General features: G+C 39.6%; 1 long non-coding RNA gene across 4 annotated transcripts in view; it reads right to left on the bottom strand.

Moving 5' to 3' along the window:
- Nucleotides 1–17,025, bottom strand: part of LOC114045651 — a 95,038-nt gene that overhangs the window by 48,215 nt on the left and 29,798 nt on the right. For 3 of the 4 annotated variants that reach the window (XR_003569413.1, XR_003569410.1, XR_003569412.1), the window contains one exon: nt 3,473–3,593. This is a non-coding gene — a long non-coding RNA (uncharacterized LOC114045651). Of the gene's footprint in view, nt 1–3,472; nt 3,594–10,983; nt 11,105–17,025 lie in introns of those variants that run through there. The other variant, XR_003569411.1, reaches the window with a different exon arrangement.

Raw genomic sequence — 17,025 nt, 5'->3', positions numbered from 1 at the left:
TTTTTCTTTTTTCTTCCTTTTTTTTTAAATCAGAAGTTTGGAATTGAAATTAGGTTATTACAGTAGCTTTGAATCTCAAACCTACTTGTTAAAAAGGGGGTGAAAGAGTTTTATTGAATGGAAAAGAAGTAGCAAATGGTTTCTATGTTGTGTCGATTTCATTCCAACAGGTCCTTCAATTGACTTCAACAGATTTGTAGGCTGCTTGGGTCCCTTCTTACAACATGTATTTTAATAAAGATAAGTTAAGGTAATTTGAGGAGGGAGAGAGAATTAACATTTGGGGAAGATCAAGAAAAATTTCACAGAGGAAGTAGCACCTGAGATGAGCCTTGAAAGAAGACAAAAATTCCGAAAAGAAGGTGACAAGGAAATATACTCCAGACACAGAGGTTGGCTTACACAAATGTATAGAGATGGGGAATGGCATGTTGAGTTCAGGGAATAGCTAGCAGGGTAGGTTAGCTAGAACCTACAGCATGAATAGAAAAGTAATGTGAAGTAGGTCTGAAGAGATAGATAGGAGTCCTACCATAGAAGGCCTTAAACATTAGGCCAAGGAGAGTTTGTATTTTAAGCTACAGGAAATAGGAAGCCACTGAAAAGTTTTTCAACAGGATTGTGACATAATCTGACCTGTTTTTTAGGAACGGTAATTTGGCAGCTATGTGGAGGATAGACTGGAGAAGGAAGAAACTGGAAGGAGTGAGATGAATTAGGAGCCTATTCCAATAGCCTAGGCAAGAAAGTGATGAGCACCTGAACCAGGGTAGTGGCCGTGTAAGTGAAAAGAAGGGGATAAATGTTACAGATGTTGTCAACAGGTCACATCAACAAGCATTTATTAAGTGCCTACTATGTGTCAGTCACTGGGCTAAGGGATACAAAGAAAGGCAAAAACAGTACCTGCTTTCAAGGGGCTCACGATCTAATGTTGTGGAAGTAGAATCCATAATATTTGGTAAAGGAAGAATCAAGGATGACCCTGACGTTGTGAACTTGGGTAACTAGGAGGACAGTGGTGCCCTCAATAGAAAAAGAGAAATTTGGGGGTGGGAGGTTGGAAGGGGAAACAAAAGGGGAAGATAATGAGTTTTATTTTAGACAAGCTGAGTTTGAGATGCTTACAAGATATACAGGAGGAAATGTCCACCAGGCTGTTGATGATATATGGAGTTCTGGATGAGGAACTATCTCTGTCAATATAGATGAGTACATTTTCTGTAGTTTATAGATGTGGAGAGTTGCCTGGGTCACTGAGAAGTGAGTGACTGGTCCAGGGTCACACAGTCAAGTCTATGTCAGAGGCAAGATTTGATCCAAGTCTTCCTGACTCTAAGGCCAACTTCTGTCGATTAGTATATACTGCCTCTCATATTACATACTGCCTTCTCAGGGAGAATAGAGAATAAACATAGCAATAACAAATCCCAGGCACTAGTATTCTATGGTGGGAGGGATGATGACCCTAGCCTAGGGAAAAGAGAAGACTCAGGGCCTAAAGAGCCATCGTGTACTCAGTTGCAATTTCACCTCTTTCTTTTCCCCCTGCAGGTGCTGGAGATTCCATGTTGTTAATTGTTGTTCAGTAACTTCAGTTGTATCCGACTCTTCATAACCCCATTTGAGGTTTTATTGGCAGAGATAGGGGAGTGGTTTGCCATTTCTTTCTCCAGCTCATTTTGCAGATAAAGAAACGGAGGCAAACAGATTAAGTGACTTGCCCAGGATCACACAGCTAGTAAGTGTCTTAGGCTGGATTTGAACTTATGAAGATGTGTCTTCCTGACTCAAGGCCTGGCACTCTATCCACTGTACCACCTACCTGCCCCTGAGGTATGGGAGATATCATACCTCATGGCAATATTCTTAGGATCATGGAAACATACATTTAGATTTAGAGCTGAGGGTGGGCTTGTGGAGATCAATTAATCCAACCCCCTCATTTTATAAATGAGAAAACTGAGGCCTTAAGATGCTGCCCAAGGACACACAGATAATAAGAGGACACAGGCAGGATTTGAACCCAGGTCCTCTGACTGTGAATCCAACTCTCTTTTCCCTGTAACACAATTCTGTGCTGCAAGAGATGGGACTGTGGCCTACAATCAGCTCAATGAATTACTTTCAGATTTTAATGCTCCCATTCCATTACTGTGGAAAATTGAGAGCTGACTGTATTGCAATTAGGAGCCGTGTGAAAAGATGTAAAGATGTGTGGACATCTTACACCTGCCCTGAAATTACTCACTGCACCAGCTACAGAGAAAATCTCAAGAGTAACTCTAAAATACACACATTCATCTAGGAATGCAAGTCTCTCCATACAGGAAACACCTCAAAGCACATCTTCAAACAGTGTTATCCTGAGACAAGGACTGAATCAAGCAAAGAGGAAAAAGACATTGCTAATGTCACAGAATCCAAGGTATTGTTTTTTCCCCTTGGCTTGGCAGCAAGTTTGAGGTTACTCACATTTGTGTATGGCATATGCTCATAACTGGACTGGGGAGCCTGATCACTATTCAAATCAATTCAGTAAATAATTATTAATCACCTACTACGTGACAAGCACTGTGGTAAGCACTGGGGATACAAATAAGAAAAAAAAAGTCTCTGCCCTCAGGGAGTTTACAATCTAATGGGGAAAGGAATATAAAAGGAAGATGAAAAGGGGGTGGGAGGGGAGGAAAGAGTTGTAAAGGTTTAGAGCCCTCTGTTGTTTTTTGTTTGTCCATTTTCAAAGACCAATGATATCATGGGGTGATGTCTTGACTTGTGGGTGAATTGGACTGAAGTGAGTCAGAGTTGCACAAAGTCGTCAGCTTCACTCTCTCTTCCAGAGTTATTGAAGTCCAATGGCAAGACCAAAGTCAGGACAATTGGCGATGGCCACAGATACAGTAGGAGACCTTGACATCTTTGATGTCTGACCAAGCTCTAAGCTCTCCACAGCTGCCTTCATGGCTATTGGAATGAATTGTTCTTATCTGTCCATTAGGCTGGGGAAAGTCTTCACATGCCTGGGGTAGACACCCCCCTAACTCACTGATAGGTCTGAGGCCTGTTGGTTACCCTCAACCTGGTTTAGGCTATCTTCCAAGACAGTTTACCAGGGTACGGTCACTGCATATGCTTCAGCTTCTTGGAGTCATAGGTGAGAGTTGGGTAACAGATGGAAACCACAGGTTGAAGAGCAGCACTCACATCAGGGGATGGAGGGGAGGGATAGAGCCCTCTATAGAAAGGCTTTTTAGAGGAGTTTACTGTTCCAGCCTTGAGCCGTCCAATCAGAGGGGAGAGGCAACTGAGGAAGTTGGCAAGGTGTTGAGTGTCAAAATTGAGTCGATCAGCATGGTGATAAGACTTGGTGATCAACTTATCCTAGGTGGGGGAGTGTTGGGGGAGGAGTTAAAACCAATTGGAGTTGATGATGAAGAAAGAGAGAGAGGTGATTATCTAGGATAGTTACCTGGAGCTCCATGGTCCTTTGAATAATCATCAGCAGCAGTATCTTAGCTCTTATCAATATAGCACTTAACATTTCCAATGTACTTTTATATCCAGTCCTTCATTTGATACTCAAAACAAACCTGTGAGAAGGACAGAGAAAGCATTACGAACTCCATTTTATGGGTGGGTAAACTCAGTCTGAAAGAGGTTGTGATTTGCTCAGTCATAGCTAGGAACTGGTGAGGGGAGGGTACAAGCTAAGCTTTCTGTCTCAAAGTCCAGTGAAGACAAGTAAAACTCAGTAGGAAATTGGTCTGAAATGAACCATGAACCAAATGCTGTCCTGAAACACACCAATTTGCTAAACCTTGATCTAAACCAAATCAAATTATTAACTCATTTCCTGGATTATTAACCGAGACCAAATAACCATCCCTACCTCCTCCAACAGAATTCAATAAATAAGCTATTGTCAGAATGATTCTTAGATATTTTCTAAAATTATTGAACTGAATTATTTCTTCAGAGACTGTGGCATTCCCTAACTTGCAGTCATACAACATGGCTAGAAGAATGTTGATATTTAAAGAAGGGCGTTCGTGACAGAGAGAAGTTTGGGGTCATGAAAAGAACTGCATAATTTGTCAAAGGTAATCCAATCTAGTCTCCTCCTATTCAATTTTGGGTACAAATCATGGTCCATCTGCATTGTTTATCCAGGATATATATATGAATCTGTTCTATGGGTCAATCGTCTAACTGCATATCATAGCCAGAACCATAAGCATCCTTTATCCACTTGGTTTTTCCTATGTGGATGGAAAGACCATCTTTTGGGTGATTATAAATCTAATTTAGGCAGCCCTGAAATGCCTTGGGGCTTGATCCATTGGGCACAAGGTTATCCACAAATAGGAACATCTGGAGGTGTCACCACACACACAGGGAATTCCTCTTTGATTTGGACTGTCACATAGTCTTTGAAGAATTAAAATTGCAGGTCACCAAGACAGCAATGGAGAGGGGTATGGTAGGTGTAAATAGGCTACAACCTCACTGGTGAAGAATTGTGCAGCAGAAGCAGCATCAAGGACATCAGAGAGAAGTCTGGTCACTAGGTGATGGATTCTTTATCCATGAGCTAGCTATCAACAACAACAACAAAATGTCCCTTAGTCCAGTGCAGCCAGCCCCTTTCCACTTCTGTAGTGATGGTGGTAGATAATGGCAGAAAAGGAGGTATACAGTACAAAGAACTGTGCAATTTAAAAATCATCATTTATTTATGTTATTTAAACAATAACTTAACTTTCAGTATTAAATCTGCAGTCTTCTCTACTGAATCACTGTTACTGGAAAAACTGAATTAGATCAATATTGATATTCTTAAAGAAATGAAACCAGAAGATAAAAGCTAGTTGCAGCTAAATGTAAGGATGACTCACAGGTTCTCTCTCTCTCTCTCTCTATCTCTGTCTCTCTATCTCTGTCTGTCTCTGTCTACCTTTCTGTGTGTCTCTTTCTCTGTCTTTCTGTCTCTGTCTGTCTGCCTCTCTCTCTTTCTCTCTGTTTCTCTCTCCATCCATCCATTTTTAAATTTTGAGTTCCAGATTCTCACTCTCCCTCTAGCCCCTACTCCATGCATTGAGAAGGCAAGCAATATGATACCCATTATACATGTGAAGTCATTCAAAATATATTTCTGCATTAGCCATGTTGCAAAAAAAAAAATAAAGTGAAAAAAGTATGCTTCAATCTGTACTCAAAGTTCATCAGTTCTTTCTCTGGAGGTGAATAGCATTCCTCATCATAAGTTCATAGGTTCTTGTTGGAGAGACCCAGCTAAGTTGTCATACTTGCTTAGCTGGGCACCCAAAGATGAGAAGAAACATCATTTTATGAGACATCTGGCTATTTCCTCTTATAGTGATGAGCATAAGTAAAAAGATGGCCATGAAGATGACTTCAAGCAAAGCACCAATATCTCTTATTAGGGATGAAGAAGTAAAGACAACCTGTGAGGAACTCAACAAAACCATCCAAGTCAAATCACTATGTATTTTGATACCTGACTTCAACCAGAAGATGAGTACAGACGAGGCTGGAGGAAAGTATGCTAGGAAATAGAGTTCAAGTAAAAGAAAAAAAAAAGTTCAGACACTTACAGACTCCTCAGAAGCCACATATAGATATTATGAAAAATTTTTAAAGAGGAACATCAGAAAACATTGAACATGGCAAGCAGTGAACAACATTATAAAAAAAATGGAAGTGACTATTTTGTAACAGACAGGAAATGATTGGTTTCTGATGTGGGAGCCATTTCAGAAACAGTCATTTCAGAATAGTGCAGTCAGATTATAGACTAGTTGAGAGCGAAGACGTTAAAAAAAAATAAATAAAAAAAACAGTATCAAAGTAGAAGTGATAAAGAAGAGATGATACTGTATATAATTGTAGTAGCTTCAGCTTGAACAGTTCAAACTGTCAATGCTGAAAAATGGGAAATACAAAAAGGCAAAGATATTGACACTGAATATCACCGTTTCCTGGGAAGTTTATTTAACACAAAGTAGTTGCCATGAAAGGACAGTAAAGACCAGAAAGTGACTTGTGCAAACCGTGGTTCTACTTGCCAAGTGGAGAAATGGTAGCTGAAGGCAATACTAGTTTAGAGTATAAATTTTTATATAAAATATTATGGAGATGGTTGACAGGAGACTGTAGAAGAATCATATCATCAAATAGTAAAAAGTAAAGGAGGCAAAAACATTTTGTAAAATGCCTTGACATGATACCTTATTATGATGAACCATCCCAAGAGCATTCATAGATGAAACTGAGAGGACCACAAATAGATGGAAAATGGATCCAATTTGTTTGTGCTTCTGTCTTGGTCTATTTTCAGCATAAATGATAAGGCAACCACTGAATTTGTACTCTTACACTTCAGTCTCTGATATAGTGTATCAAGGGCCAGCTAGATGGCACACTGGATAGAGGGCCAGGCCTAGAGTTAAGAAGATCTGAGTTCAAATCCAGCCTCAAACACTTACTAACTGTGTTGTTTACCTTATTTTATCATCTGTAAAATGCTGAACAGCTAGAGAAGAAAATGGACAACCACTCCAGTATCTTTGCCAAGAAAACCCCAAATGGGGCCATGAAAAGTTGGATACAACTGAAAATGACTGAACAGCAAAAACTGTATCAAGTTGAAATGGAACTTAGGAAGAGGTAGTCAAGAAGAATAGCTGGATCCGATTGATTATGCAGAGGAGGAAATTCATGTAAAACAGAACAATAATCTCAAAAACTTTGAGGAAACGAATAATTTTCTCATATATCAGGGAGGGGAAATTTGTGGAAAATCTTAGTACTACAAAAAGGCAAGGCAGAGCATATCAATACCAGCCCATATACTTTCTTTATGAAATCTTTTTGAGACTAATCAATATATGTATCAAATATATCCTTGATGAAAATATGAGAAGGGAAGAGGTAGGGTTTCAAAAATGATTTTCTACATGTAGAACACATCTTTACAGCTGCAAAATTAATGGAAAACTAATGAGAATACAAGTCCCCATTGTATTTCTTACTTGTTGACCACTAAAGAAATTTGATTCAGCAGAGCAAAATGCAATCTCAAAAGGCTCCTCTCCACCAAGAAATCTTTCATGCATATGTTAAGATTGTAGAAGATTTTTAAAAAATAGATGATTACTTAGTTCAATGACCCTCAGTTTATTAACTTCAATAGAAGAAATAAAACAAGGAGATACATGTTCTCCAAAGGAATGCACCACTATTAAGGAGGATGTTTTGTGCAGGAAGGGCCCCACTGGAAAAAAAGATTCCCTGTAGATGATGAGGTACTCTAAATGCTACTGATTTTGAATGGTCATGTGATAGTATCAAGCTCCAGAGCACTACAGACACACTACAAAAGAGATCAGCCTTACGACCTATTCAGCATAGACCGAAAGTGGTGAAAAATGCCTGTTGTTCAGAATATGTTCAGTTAGTGAATCCACTCAGTTTAATATATTCCTACATATGTGTGTGTTACTGTAGATGTATAATAGGCTGGGCCCAAAGTTGAATAGAAGGAAGAGAGAAGGAGGATTATATTTGGGAAATCACCTTATGCTTTGTAAAATCTTTAGATGGGAGCATTTTACACAAACCCATCTTTTCGAGACCAATATTGAATCTACTGATGATAATGGGATTAAGAATCCTGGAACCCAACTGTACCTTTCCTTTCCTTTCTCTTCCTTTTTTTCTCTCCTCTTTTATTTTCCTTTCCTTTTGCCATTCCTTTCTCTAGCTCATTTTACAGATAAGGAAACTGAGACAAACAAGGTTAAGTGATTTGCCCAGGGTCACACAGCTAGTGAGTGTCTAAGGCTGAATTTGAACTTACAAAGAGGAGTCTTGCTGATTTCAAGCCCAGTGCTCTATATACTGCACCACCTAGTTGTCCAAGTTCTACCTCTGACATATACTAGCTGTGTGACCTTAGGCAAGTCATTTCACCTCTTAGTGTTCCAGACCAGCAGTGTCAAACTCAAATAGAAATGAGAACCACTAAACCATATATAAGGATCTCTGTGAGCCACGTCTTGACTTAGAAAACAACAGATTTTTGCATATTTCTTTTTTTAATTATTATTAACACATCAACACATTGAACAGCTAGGAACTACATTTTAATCTGGTTCAGGCTGCCCCCGGGAGCATCACAGGCCATTTGTGACCTGTGGGCCACCTGTTTTAACTCTTTTGTTCTAGGTAACTCTCAATCACAAATTTCAGAAAGGCGCCAACTTGATTAGTAGTGGGAGTTACCTCATCTGGAAGTTTCCTGTTCCAAAGAAATCACATGTCCAGTCCCTATCCCCTGCAGAATCTGATTAGTTTACCTCACTAACAATAGTAATAGCTAACATTTACCTTTCACTTACTATGTTCCCAGGCACTGTACTTGATCTCTACAACAGACCTCAGAAGTAGGTACAATTATTATCCCCATTTTACAGAGGAGGAAACCAAGGGAAACAGAGGTCAATTGACTTACCCAGGGTCATGCAGCTAGTAAGTATCTGAGGCTAGATTTGAACTCAGGTCTTACTGACTCCAGACCTGGTGCTCTATCCACTGTGCCACCTAGCTGCCCCATTAGAGTACATAACTAGTTATAATCCAAATCCACAGCTCTAAATTCAGCTAGCCATTTTGAAAATGCCCTCTTTTTCATCCCTGTCCCTGCCCTAATTTGAACAGGAGAAAGAGTCTGAATCCATCTGTGGAAATCCATCCTTATAATTAGAGAAACAACCCAAAGTATAGATCCTGCTGATAGTGGGTCAGTGACATCTTATTTGGATACAAACCCCAGCATATTTCAGAAGAATCATCAGGCAAATTATGCAATTCCAAAAACATTTTATAAAGATTGAGATTTAAGTATAGGTTTTAACCTTATTCGGGTATATCATATTTGTTAATCAATCAACAAGAATTTGTAGAGTGGCTGCTATAAGCCAGGCATTTTGTGCTAGGTACCGAAGATGCACATGGAATGACTAATCCAATTTGGTCACACCTAATGTGGATATAGGGCAGGTAGGTGGCACAGTGGATAGAGCACTAGGCCTGGAGTCAGGAAGATCTGAGTTCAAATGTGGCCTGAGACACTTATTAGCTGTGTGACTGGGGACAAATCACTTAACCCTGTTTGCCTCAGTTTCCTCATCTGTAAAATAAGCTAGAGAAGGAAATAGCAAACCACTCCAGTATCTTTGCCAAGAAAACCTTAAACAGGGTCATGAAGAGTTGGACACCACTGAACAGCAACAATGTGGATAGAAGCCACCACTCTTTTCTGCTCCCTCTTCCAACAATAGCAAATAGGGATGGTCAGCCCCTCAACCCCTCCTGAGTTATTTATTGTTCAATGAAAAAAATTGACTTACTTAAAAAAGATAACTAAGACTTGGACATGGCCAGGACAGAGCCCTCCTTCCTGTCCTTGGATAAAAGCAGATCCATTTCATCCATCACTCCCCTAGCTGCCTTTCTAGATTGCCACCTCTCTGCCACATTATTCTGAGGTTTAGAAAGGTTTCTGATAATGCTTTTCTAAAAACCCTGCTTTGGCAGCTATTTGTAGCCAGGTATGATTAGGGTCAAAGGAAGGAGGCAGAAAAGTCATTACATCTATTCAACTATAGGACCCAATGATATGAAATGACCTCAGTAGGCAACATTGCATGGAAGCTGGGTTTTTTCTTAAAAATTTAAACAGTTGAACAGGAAAAGTCTACAAAAACATTTGTTAAAGAAAAATAAATCAAAACTATGGTGGGTTTTTTTTTCAGTGTCCTATTTTGTTTTACTGAAAGGTAGCCTGGTATAGTGAGTAAAGAGCTGGTCTCAAGGTCAGGATGACCTAGGTTTAGGTCCCACCTTTGACACATACCAGCTGGACGACTCTGGGAATGTTACTTAACCCCTCTCTTTTCTAGGCATACTCAGAAACACTTTGCCCTATTGACTCCACTTCAAATCCAGTCTTCTTCAGGAGGACTTTCCAGTCCCTTCAGCTGCCTTCTCTACCACCCTATAGATGGACAGAGATAGAGATATAAATCTACAACTATTTATCTCATCTCTATCTCTCTATTATCTACTTGATATCCATCTATCTGTTGTTTGTTCAGTTGTTTTTCAGTTGTGTCCTACTCTTTGTAACCCCATTTGGGGTTTTCTCGGCAAAGATACTCGAGTGCTTTGCCATTTCCTTCTCCAGCTCATTTTACAGAGGAGGAAGCTGAGGCAAACAGAGTTAAGTGACTTGCCCAGGGTCACACAACTAAAAAGTGTCTGAGGCCAAATTTGAACTCAAAGATCAGTCTTCCTGACTCCAGGCCTGACACTCTACCCATTGTGCCACCTACTCGCCCATCTATCTATCTAACATATCCAGCTATCCATGCATCTCTCTACAGATCCATTTATCTATTTGTCTATCTTGCATATGTCTAGACATTTACATGTTGTCTCCTCCATTAGAAAGTGAGCTCCTTGAGGGTAGGGACTTTCTTGCCTTTCTTTGAATCACCAGTGCTTAGCACAGTGCCTGGCACAAAGTAAGTACTCAATAATTGCTCGTTAACTTTCTAAGACTATAAATTACAGAGAAGGTGCAACCTTATACTAGTTAGTTGAACTTCCTCACCAGGTGCTCCTTATAACAAACGGAATCACAGGCCCAGTCCCTAGCTTCGATTTTGTCTTAATGTATCTTCATTTTAAAAATTATAATCAGGGGCCTTAAAAGTTGTAAGAGGCCCAGGTCTCTTAAACAGGACCACTGAGACAGCCTGAATGTGTGTAGCCCTCCAGCCTGGGATGGAGGGCTAGATTCTGGGATGTAGCCATCTCTAGCTACAAATCCTCTAAGCTACACCTCCTGACATGTATAGCTAGGTTCTAAGCATTAAAAGGTTGTGAAGCACTTACCTCTAACCACCTAAGATTCCTTGTAATGCTCTCTCGATATGATATATTTGATTGCTCTGTTCCTCCAAGAGATAAGAGTCAAATTAGACAGACTTTTTAAAAGTTACTTCAGGTTTGAAAACCGTCCGAGAGTTTTGCTACACCCTTGGTGACAACAGGAAACACTTTGGGGTACCACAAGACCAGTGTGGTGGGGCTACTGGTTAAAAGTTCCCCTCCCCCAAATTGCACTATTAGTGTTAGGCTGTCTGGGAGTGTGCTTTTTTGCCTTTATCTTTGTGAAATTCATCCCTTTTACCCTGAATCCTTAACTAAGGAGACTGGTGCTCCAGTCTCTTCAAGTCCAATTTTGCAATGTATATTAAATAAATTCTTGTAATGAAAAATATAATATATAAAAATACTTTAAATAAATAATTGTAATAAAAATTGCAACATATATTATATAAATTATATTTTTGCTTCACTTCTTAATTTCCTCTTCTCTTTTTCTCCTTAATTATAGCTTAATATGTTCACTCTCTATTTTATTCTCAAGACTGCATTTAAGTCCTTTGTGGTCTTGTTAGCTTTATTCACAGTGAAATGGAAATGCATTTGTCTCTTCCCTTCACAATTCAGAAAGATTTGTCATCACCTTTTTTTTTTTTAAAGAACACAATATATCTACTCTGGCAATGATTCACCACTGCATTTGTGATTCTACTCTTCAGTACTTTTCCTGAATTGAACATTTTCTTTCTGGTGGGGGGGAGGGAGTGGAGGAGGTTTGTAATTTATGGAGCTTGCCTTCTTAAAGTTTGGTTGCTAGACTGTGAAAAATGAGTCATGAGGAGTAGTGGGAGAATTAGAACCCCAGCTCCTCCTCGTACCCTTCAGCCTTCTTCCCCTGCCTCTCAGCCCCCTCACAGATGATTTCTCCTATTAGAAAGAGCCAAGCACCTGACACAGATAGCTCTTCATTTGTTTATAAGTGCAGATTACATAATGCGCCCTGAGAGAGAAAGAATATTTCTGAACCTACAGTATGCCTGACATATTTTGGGATTTCTTTATTCGTCCTTTTTCCCTTTGTAGAATTTTTGCTAATTTTTATTTAGCTATTCTGAGTGGCAAGTCCTTATGCAGTGATGGTGTTATGGTCAGAGTTAAAAAGATAGATAGAGACAGAGGATGTTCATAAGCAGCGGTTTTATAAACTCTCTGAGGCAATCCTAAAATCACTCAACTATCTTTTTCCTTAGAAGTATTCTATAAAGACCCTTCCTTGGAGCTAGAGCCTTATAGATCAACCCTGAGAACAATTTAACACACTAGGCTTTTATTGTTCTCAGTTCTTTCAAAAAAGAACAAATATTTGCTGTATCTGATACTTTGTCTCTAGTCATCCCCAAAGGAGAAAAAAAAGTCAGGTTTTCTTGGGTACTTGGTTCTCTCTAAAGTACTCTGAAAAGTACTCGGCTTTTTTGTAATGTTCTTTATAATGTCTATCTTTATGGCTTCTTCTGTCTGCTCTCCTTTCTCTCGTCTTCACCTTCCTTGCTGCTATCTTTTTTCCTTTCCTGCAGAAAATTCACTGAAATAAGGTAAAGTCTTTACTGCCGATAGGGTTATTTTTTTTTCCATCTCTTCTTTTTGGGAAATAGCCAGTTTGAGTTTAAAAATAGACTTGAGAAATGTCTGCAGCTTGGTATTCATTCAACCCACTAATATTTGCTTTGGAATAATAAGAGAGTTGATTTATCTGAACTAAAAATGATTCCCTTATTTGTCACCCTTTTTTAATTTCAGATCAAATCGTGCGCCACACCAGCTCTCAGCTGCAGTAAAAGTGGATTTTATATTCACCACCACCCCCACCCCTCTATTTTTGGTTCACACTTTAAAAAGTGAAGGTGACCATTTTGAAAAATGTGAGTACCATCATGTTCAAGATTACAGTTCACTGACCCCCCCCCAACCTCCAACTCAACAGCAAGATTTATTATAATACACACCTACAGGTTATTTATTAATATCACTATCAGTTATCACAATCTTGCAAATGGATACCAGGGCAACAGAAAAGACTGAATGAATTTGTCCTATATAGAGGACATATAAACCACTAGGGGAGAATGAGCTAACCTCCATCCCCCAAAGCACAAGGCAGGCAAGTCACATAATCACAGATCACAGACAGCTGGAATGAACCTCAAGGCCAACCAGTCCAACCCCCTCATTTTACAGATGAGGAAATTGAGGCTCACAGAGGTTAAGTGGCTTTCTCAAGGGTCATATCATACAAGTAGGAGATTTTGTGTGTTTAATGACAAATTTGAGTTGTTGATCTTAATATTTTGGAACCTTGGCATAATGTTATTTTCAGGGTCTGTTTCAAGGAACTATTTTTTTCTTTTTTCCTCTTATATCTGATTTATTGTGAAATGAGGTGATGCTACAGAAACGAAGCCCAATCCAATCCTTTTTTATGTGTCTGCTAGCTCATTCTACTGTGCCTCCAAAAAGCCCCATTATAGCCTCAACAAACTCATGGGAAGCAGGGGACTATTTTCTAATAAGGACATTTTGGTACTGAAGTAACTGACCCTCCCATTCATCCCCCACCCTCAATAGTTTCCAGCACGAACCTACCTTACAATAAGCTGCTCTAGGGTAAATACTATCATAGTTAGACTACTGTCAATTCTGACTCTCGTTTCTATTGTTGTTCAGTTGCGAACAACTCTCCATGACCCCATCTGGGGTTTTCTTGGTGAAGATACTAGAGTGGCACCGTTTCCTTCTCCAGCTCATTTTACTGATGAGGAAACTGAGGCAAATAGGGTTAAGTGACTTGGCCAGGGTCACACAACCAGTAAGTGTCTGAGGCCAGATTCGAACCCAAGTTGATACTCTATCCACTGTGCCACCTAGCTGCTCCCAGCCTGTAGTCACACTTATTTAAATCCTATCTCTTCTTAACTAGACTATTATAATAGCTTCCTAACCAGTTCTCCTGACTCTCCAGACTATCTCCCTTCCATTCTGTCCTTTCACACTGTGGTGGAATCTTTCTGGCATCATTCTGAACTGGTCACTCCTCTACTCAAAGACCCACCCTGGCCACTGCATTGTCTATTGAATTAAGTCCAGGAGATGGAAGAAGATCCATTGAAAAGGAACCCATCCAAAACATTTCACAGTCAACAGAGGAAAAAGGTTTGATTGGGATTATATCTTTAAAAATCATGCTAAAATTTTCAAAATGAACTTATTTTACCTTATACTTAACAAAATTTAGACTTTATACACAGGTATGTCATAATTCTTAGAACAAAGAATAAAGTATTGATTTTTTGGTGGAATTTTTCCATCAAAACTGTGTGATAGCAAGGGAAAACAACCCACAATTCATGTTTGATTTTCAAAGCGTGATCATAAAGAGGGCAATTGCTGCAAAAATATTTGAAGGCTCTATCAATTTTCTTAAGGCCTATCTTAATCCTTTCATATTAAAACCATATTCTTTTGAGCATTTATGATAACCAGGAAGAAGATGACAAAGAACAAAAGAACCTTATATAGGTGAGTGGCTGAGGGATGGGGCCAGAGTGACTGCTGTTATCTTGTGGCTTGATATGATTCGAGAAAAACCTCAGAGATTTGATTTCATTACACTCTTACCTTTATCCATAAGAAAGATGCATTTTAACACCACACTTCATTGTTAGAAACTTTGTTATCTAAGGCCAAAACTGCCATGATAGTAAACAATGATAATGCATTTTTAGCTTTGTGAGATCATTTTACAGTCATTATATGTTTTGAGTCTCACAACAACTCTGTAACGCAGGTTACAGGTGCTATTATTTCTAATTTTACAGAAATAACTAAGGCTCCTGATTCCAAGTCCTGTACTATTAAACACAAAGCCAGGAGATGTACTGCACTAGGTAAGTTTCTTCCCATTATTTCTCTCAGTAGGATATTCTTTCCTTGCTCTCCAGATTAAGGTGGGTTACAGTTCTCTGACCTTCTCAATCTACACAGGGGTCTCACTTATCCCTTTTGACATAAACCTTCAGAGACCACATTCAACTTAGGTGGTGCCTCTCCCATTCTCAGGCAGCCGGACTGTGTGAACATTTATTTTTTTTAGCTAATCTCAGACTTTGGACCACTGAGGGAAATGGTTATTAATAATCAATGATTTGGAGAGATCCAGAATTCCCCTTTTTTCTACAGTCTTCATTTCAAAGTTCAGTCTCTTAAAGGACATCGCTGATAATGAAACTCTCCTCAGTCTTGGTCAGAGCCCACCCAATCTTCTACTTAGGTTTGGTTAGGGATAAATTCTTTGAATAGATTGCCCAAGGCTGGGTAACTTAGAAGTAAATAACATAATCAAAGTTCATTAAAATAGGTCCAGCCCCAAATTATAATATTTATTCCCTCATTAATTGTTGACCAATCAGAGTTAATTGCCACCCTCAGGAACACCCCTCTTCCAAGGGCATATAAGCCGTGAGCCCCACTAATATGATTGTCTTTGGCATTCAAGAGTGACCTTTTATTAAAATGCTAGCATTATTAATAAAATGACTAATTACCCAGAAATTATGTCTCTCTAACTTTTTAAATACCATGCCACCCTTGAGAGGCTAAGGCAGCACCATTCTCTGTAACTCCAGTCCCTAAGCCCATTGGCAAGGGACTCTCTCCTTATTGGTGGAAATCAGTGCCCTATGCTGGCATCAGATGTAGCAGGGGACAGGCAGAGTTGGTGAGAGTAGGAGAAAGGAGAGCTCTTCCAGTTTTTCTTCAGACCCTCTTTGAATTGTTGACTTTCTTCATACTTTGGGCACTTCTGGCTTCCAGCTTCAAGAGAGAAGGTAGAAGATGCCAACTCCACTTCAGATTCTGGGAAGAGGCTGATATGAGATGAGCTCTCATCTCCCAGAGGGAGAGAGAGTCTGGCTTCTTCTCTCCCTCTTACCAATTCTGCCCCACTCCAGATGCTGGCACAGAGTTCTGATCTCCACCAGTAAGGAGAGTCCCATACCAATGGGCTTTGGTACTGGGGTTACACCTCTTTTTCCCCAACCACAACCACCACCAACCCACCCAGTACTGGGTAGAAAATAACTACTTACAACATTCTCCACTCTCAAGCTGACTTTGTTAAAAATGAAGAAAAAAAGAAAAAGGGATTCCCAGAAGAATCACTAAAATAAGATGAGGCAGCTAGGTAGTTCAGTGTCTAGACCTGATTCCAAATCTGACTTCTGACTCTAGCTGTTGTGACCTTGGGCAAATCACTTAGTCTCTGTCTACCTCAGTTCCCTCATTTGTAAAATGGGGATATTAATAGCACCTACCTCCTAGGGTTATCATGAAGATACACTGAAATCATATTTTTAAAACACTTTGCAAACCTTAGAGTGCTATGTAAATGCCAGTCATTATTGTTAAGAGTCTCTGGACATGAAGAGTGATTGAAGAAATAATATCCATCTGACTTTGTGGTCAAACTATTAATGGAAAAATTAAACAGCTTATTTTGTGAGCTTTCTTCAGGGAAGGCAGTTTGGGAGTTGATCTATACTTCTGAATAGTGGGAGGCACAGGAAAGTGAGAAGCATAGGAAAGGGATTACGATGTAGAGAGAAAAGAATGCTTAGAGTAGCAGAGTCTGCAGAATTTTTCTCCACTCTGTAGACTAGCCCTGTCAGTTCAGGGAGTGGTAAGAAAAGCCTGGTAGTGATGGGGAGGGAGGCCAGTTTATTTTAAGAGCTTTCCCCACTATTATACCATTTATAGGCTGGAATTTAGATCCTGGTGGCAAATAGAATCTGTTTCATGCACTGTTATCAGTTGCACAGGGAGTGAATTGTTGCAGGAGTAAGTCTGGTTGGGAGTTGGTCAGAATTATGCAAATGAGCTGTTCTTCATGGCTGGAGTCGGTGAGGGGGGATGGAAAGATGTCCCAAGCCCAAGGTGACCCCCAGATGTCCTAAACTGACCAGGACAGTATTCGTTTTTGCCTTCTGGACTCAGATG

This window comes from Vombatus ursinus, unplaced genomic scaffold (genome assembly GCF_900497805.2).
Source record: "Vombatus ursinus unplaced genomic scaffold, bare-nosed wombat genome assembly UNPS02014779.1, whole genome shotgun sequence".
In the NCBI taxonomy this organism is placed as follows: domain Eukaryota; kingdom Metazoa; phylum Chordata; class Mammalia; order Diprotodontia; family Vombatidae; genus Vombatus; species Vombatus ursinus.
The sequence above is the reverse complement of the archived record's forward strand: the minus strand, read 5'-3'. Positions and strand labels throughout refer to the sequence as shown.